The sequence below is a fragment of the Gossypium arboreum genome, chromosome 12 (assembly GCF_025698485.1).
Source record: "Gossypium arboreum isolate Shixiya-1 chromosome 12, ASM2569848v2, whole genome shotgun sequence".
In the NCBI taxonomy this organism is placed as follows: domain Eukaryota; kingdom Viridiplantae; phylum Streptophyta; class Magnoliopsida; order Malvales; family Malvaceae; genus Gossypium; species Gossypium arboreum.
Window position 1 is genome coordinate 68,009,293 of NC_069081.1, and position 6,255 is coordinate 68,015,547.

General features: G+C 34.4%; 1 non-coding gene across 1 annotated transcript; it reads right to left on the reverse strand.

Moving 5' to 3' along the window:
* Positions 1–699: 699 nt before the first annotated feature.
* Positions 700–806, reverse strand: LOC128285966 (small nucleolar RNA R71). Its single transcript, XR_008276513.1, has one exon. It is a non-coding gene; the product is annotated as a small nucleolar RNA R71 (small nucleolar RNA).
* Between the last annotated feature and the right edge of the window lie 5,449 nt (positions 807–6,255).

The window sequence follows — 6,255 nt, forward strand, 5'->3', positions numbered from 1 at the left end:
TACACTTACACATTTTTGTCGTTCCAAATTTTTGGTGATGTTGCCAGGGACTGTTTTAAAAAGTCATTATTTGTGAATTTGTTAATTTTGCATTTTGGTTTATTTTCTTGTTCAATTTTAAATTAATTAATTTTTTTGTGTTTATTTTAGGTGTTTATAAGTATGGAATGAATTATCAATTTACTTGTAGACCTTGAGATTGAAAGAACTTTTTGACAGCGAAAAAGACAAGCAAGTTAGAGAAGGACCAAATGGATGAATTTCAAAAATCTGAATCAAGGAAACGGAGGAAACCCTGCTCAAAATCCTATCCTTATTGTTGACGATAGGAATAGAGCTTTAAGATAGAATGCCGTGCCAGTGTTTCATGATCTTAATTCGGGTATTAGGAGACCCAAAATTGAGGCACAACAGTTCGAGCTAAAGCCAGTCATGTTCCAGATTCTTCAAACAGTGGACTAATTCAGTGGAATGCCTACCGAAGATCCTCACTTGCACTTATGAGTGTTCATGGAAGTGAGCGATTCTTTCAAGTTAGCCAGAGTACCCGAAGATGCACTACGATTGAAGCTGTTTTAATATTCGCTAAGGGACAGAGCTCAAGCCTGGTTGAACTCATTGCCACCAAATTCAATTTCCACTTGGCAAAAGTTAGCAAAAAGATTCCTCATGAAGTATTTCCCGCCTAGCAAGAATGCTAAGTTGAGGAACGAAATGACTGCTTTCCAACAAACGGATGATAGGTCCTTTTATGAGGCATAGGAAAGGTACAAAGAATTATTACAAAGGTGCCCTCATCATGGAATCCCATATTGCATCCAACTTGAGACGTTTTATGATGGTCTCAATGCTCACACGAGGATGGTAGTGGACACCTCTGCTAATGTTGCTCTCCTTTAAAAGTCTTACAATGAGGCTTATGAAATCATCGAGAGGATTGCCAGCAAAAATTATGAATGGCCAACCAATCGAGCAGTGTCAGGAAGACGAGTCACTAGAATACATGAAGTAGATGCTCTTACTTCACTCGCATCTCGGGTATTCTCAATATCCTCAATGCTTAAAAATTTTACCACTAATGGGTTTAATAGTTTTGCAGCATAGCCACTGAATCAATTTGAAAATGTAGCCTGTGTCTATTGCAAGAAAGGACATCTGTTAGAAGAATGTCCATCAAACCCAAAATCCATGTATTACATGGGTACCTAGAATGAAAACTAAGTAAGGAAAGGACTACAATCCAATTCCTATAACCCATCATGGTGAAACCACCCTAATTTCTCCTAGAGTAACGAAGGGGCTGGACCTAGTAACATATACGCCCAACCTAGACCAACCCAACCACTTATTTTTACCAAACAAGTTTAGAAATAACCTCAAGCTGGACCATCCAATGGCTTAGAAAACTTGTTGAACGCATACATAGCCAAGAATGATGCCTTAATCCAAAGCCAAATAGCTACACTGAAAAACCTGGAAAACCAAATGGGCCAGCTTGCAACTGAACTCAGAAACTGACTACAAGGTGTTTTACCTAGTGATAGGGATTATCCGAGGAATCCAGGGAAGGAGCATTGTAAAGCATTGACATTGAGGAGTGAAAAAACATTAGAGCTCAACAATGTAGAAGTTGAAAAGGAGCTATCTGATGCTCAAGACTTAGAGGAAGTTCAACCGAGTGTTAAAATTTTAGTTTCACTAGAACCTGAATCTGCAAAATCCGATAAGGTAACTTCTGAACCAGCTAATTCTGATAAACTAACAACTTCGTTAGATGTAGAATTGCCATAGTAGACAAATCAACCAGTTCCAGTAAAGAAGCTTCCACCACCCTACCCTCAAAGACTTTAAAAGCAAAAGTAGGAAGTTCAATTCAAGAAGTTCCTAGACATACTCAAGGAACTTCATATCAACATCCCGTTGGTTGAAGCACTTGAACAAATACTGAACTGCATCAAATTCATGATGGATATCCTGTCAAAAAAAGAAGACTTGGAGAATTGGAGATGGTAGCCCTGACAAAGGAATGTAATGCATATCTTCAAGACAAACTACCCCCAAAGTTAAAGGATCCTAGATGTTTTACCAGACCTTGCAACATTGGAGCAACATATTGTGGTAAGGCACTATGTGATCTAGGTGCAAGTATCAACCTGATGCCCATGTTAATATTTAGGAAGTTGGGGATAGGTGAAGTTAGACCTACTACGGTTACACTGAAATTAGCTGATCGATCTTTAGCACATCCAGAAGGAAAAATCGAGAATGTATTGGTATGTGTAGACAAATTTATTTTTCCTGCTGACTTTGTCATTCTAGACTTTGAAACAGAAAAAAAAGTTCCAATCATCCTACGAAGGCCTTTCCTAGAAACTAGAAGGACCCTTATTGATGTGCAGAAGAGCGAGCAAACTATGCGTGTTCAGGATGATCAGGTAACATTTAATGTTTATAAGTCTATGTGATTTCCTGACACAATTGATGATTATTTTGTAATGTCTGATTTAGAGGAATTAATTATAGAAAAGGAACTCAACTATGTTGAGGACCCATTGGAACAAATTTTGACATCATACCCTCCAAATGATGAAGAGGAGGATGAATACTTAGCTTTTCTAGAAGCTAATCAAAAGGGATTTAATTTGCAATCCCATTTAGAATATTTGGAGTTAGAGAACAGGGATTATACCCAATTAGAACTGAAGGTTCTTCCCTCACATTTAAAATATGTTTATTAGGATAACACTTCTACTTTGCCTGTGATTGTTTCAGCGGAATTAACTATTGAGCAAGAAGGGAAACTCATCCTAGAATTGAAACAATTTAAGAAGGCTATTGGATTGACCATAGCCGATATTCGAGGCATCAGTCAGTTTGTATGCATGCATAAGATCATCTTGGAAGATGGCGAGAAAGGGACGATTGATGGACAACGAAGATTGAACCCCCTCAGGAAGGACATAGTAAAGAAAGAAACATTAAGTGGTTAGATGTGGGTATAATTTACCCCATCTCAGACAGTTCATGGGTAAGTCTGGTCCAGTGTGTGCCATAGAAAAGAAGTATTACGGTCTTTGAGAACGAGAATAACGAGTTGATACCAACTAGAATAGTTACAGGATGGAGAATTTGCATCAATTACCGGAAGCTGAACAATGTAACTAGGAAAGATCACTTTACTTTGCCATTTTTGGATGCTGGATAGACTCGCGGGGTGAGACTATTATTATTTTCTCGATGGATACTCGGGGTATAATCAAATTACAATAGCACCAGAAGATCAAAACAAGACTACATTCACCTACTCGTACGGTACATTTGTATTTAGATGCATGCCATTTGGTTTATGTAATGCACCTGCCACATTTCAAAGATGTATGATGTCTATTTTTTCTGAGTGGATTGAGGCTGAGGCATATCCGATGAGCGATGCTAAGGTTGTGATGAAGTTTTTGTAGAAGTATGTGTTCACAAGGTTTGGAACCCCAAGAGCCATAAACAGTGATGAAGGGTCCCATTTTGTGAACAAGTGGTTGAAATGGGTACTCGACAAGCATTGTAACAGCCCGATTTTGGGGCTAGTCGGAACAGTGGTTTCAGAACCACTAATCTGAGGCTGGAGAAATTATTTTTAATATCATTTTATATGTTAAAGCATGAATATATGAGTGCATGAAAATTGTGGTGAACTAATTTTAGCGATTGCATGCTTAATTTCGAAAAAGGACTAAATCGCATAAAGTGCGAAAGATTTGTTTTACTAGCTGAAAGTGTTAAATGGCTATGATAGATGTCCTTAGTGAGTAAATAGACCAAAAATTTATTAGTCGCTGGACATGGAGCCTTAATTCATGGAATGGTCAAATGTTAGGTGACTTAATTGATAATAAAATATTAACCTAAAAGGCTAGCTATCATCTTTTTCATTTTCCTTTCTCCTCCACCAAAAATTTTAGCAAAGAAGGGGTTTTGAGAGCTTAAAATTTTAGCAACTTCTATCCCTTGCAAGTAAGTGATTTTGATGGTAATTTTTGTTGATTTTTGTGTTTTTGGGACCCTTATAGCTTAATCTAGCTAATAAGGGGACTATTTTGTAAAATGGTTGATAGTCTAGAGGTTGACCATGAGAGGATTTCTGATGTTTGCTGGCTATTTATGGAAGAAACTGAATCATGGTTGTTAAATAAACAACTTTAGTGAAAGGGGTTTTCATGAAAACACCTAAAAGGACCATTAATGTGTGAAATAATTGAAAATTTTGAGTTGCTATAAGAGTAATAAAGGTTCGGCAAGGCTTGTTAAAGGAGGAAATGTAACAACCTAATTTTCAGTGGTGTCGGAATAGTGATTCGAGATCACTAAATCCGACAAATGAGTAGGAAATATTATTAATTTAGTGAGTATAAGTTAAATGTGATGTTAGGAAAAATTTTGAAATAGTGAAATGTACTAAAAAAATATATACATTAAAATAATTAAAATTGAAAACGAGGTATCGAGACCTCGGGAATCTTAAATTGAGACATAAATATTTTTATAAATATTTATGGAGTGTTAATAAGTTAGTATTAAAGTTTCGTCAAGAAATTTTAAAGTACTGATAGCTAATTGAACAAAAAGGACTAAATTGTATCAAATGCAAAATTGTGGGAAATGATTAAATAACTTAAATGATAAAAGAAAGAGGGCTTAAAAGGCAAATAGATCCAAGGTCTATTTGGGCTGGACGGCAAGAGCATGAAATCACCAAGAAAATAAGGGGAATTAAGGGCAAAATTGGAAAATTTACTTAATAAAGCTAGGACTCAAGTGAAATTATCTAGATTTCTCTTTATTTTTCTGCATTCTCATCAGCAAAAACACCATGGAAGAGTTCCCTTAAGCTGGTTTTTCATATTTTTACTGCAAGTAAGTTCAATTCTTGATTATTTCTTGAAATTTTTGTGTTTTTGTGACTTTTACAACTAGGTCCATTTGTTGAATTCATTAGTTCTTGATTCTATGAAAGAAATTGAAAGTTTCTATGAATATGTGCTGGAAGTATATGATGATTTGACATAGAATTAAAGCTTTAAATTGTTTATATGCTAATTTTATTGAAAGAATTGAATAGAAAGTGAATGTTTGGGACCTAAATTGTAAAAGAGTTTGAAGTTAGAGTTTTATGTGGAAATTCTGAATTTCAATAGTTATGAAATAACTTATAATGTCTAGGAAAAGTATTAATTGAGAAAATTAGTTTAATTGAGGGGTTAATTAAGTAAGGACTGAATTGTATGAACTGTGAAATTTGGGGAAGAATGAAAATCAACATTTTGCATTAAAACAGTTTTGGACAGCAGCAATAGTCTAACTTTTAAAAATCTCCAAAAATTGGAGAAATCTAATTAGAGAATAAATAAAAAATGAAATTAAAGCTTATTGAGTCTAGTTTCTTATAGAAGAAACGGTGTAAGCAATGGAATTGTAAATCATGAGATATAATAAGTTTTGTGAGACAATGTTAGAATGATTTTGGGTTCCCCTGTTCTGAATTTGGAAAATCATAAAAAATTGGAGAAAAATAATTAAGGGATTACATTTATATGTTTAAAATCATTAAAGAGTCTATTTTCAATATAAATAAGCGGGAACATCATCTGAATCTCGTACGATGAGATAATTAATTCTTAGTGAATAAGGGTCGGAACTGTCAGATAGCAGAACAGGGGAAAATTTAAAGAATAAACTGTACTTATTGGCTAAACCAAAAATTCTGAAAATATTATGGTAATAAGATAAGTAAGTCTAGTTTCAGGAAAAATTAGCGGATATTAATTTCGAGTTCTGTAGCTTAAGATATAAATAATTTAGTGACTATGACGCAAATGGACAGTTTTGAATATACATAAGTAAATAGTGAAATTATTGATAATGTTACTTGTTGCATGTTATATAAATTAAGTATGTGGAATGGAGAGGAGGAGGAGGAGGAAAATATGTATGAATATTCAACTAGCATGGGTAATTTGTATGTTTTAGGCTCATGGACTAAATTGAATAAAAGTAAAATTTTATGGGCAATTTTGTAAAAAAAATGTTAGAAATGACCAATTTGCATGAAATGGATTATTCTATTATTTAAATTACAAAATTGAATGAAATTATTAATTTAGCTCAAGATCGGGAAAAACATGTTTTAAGGATTAAATTGAAAAGTGTTGAAATTATGGAAAATTCGACATTTTATAGAATTCATAGGTTGTTATCAATTTG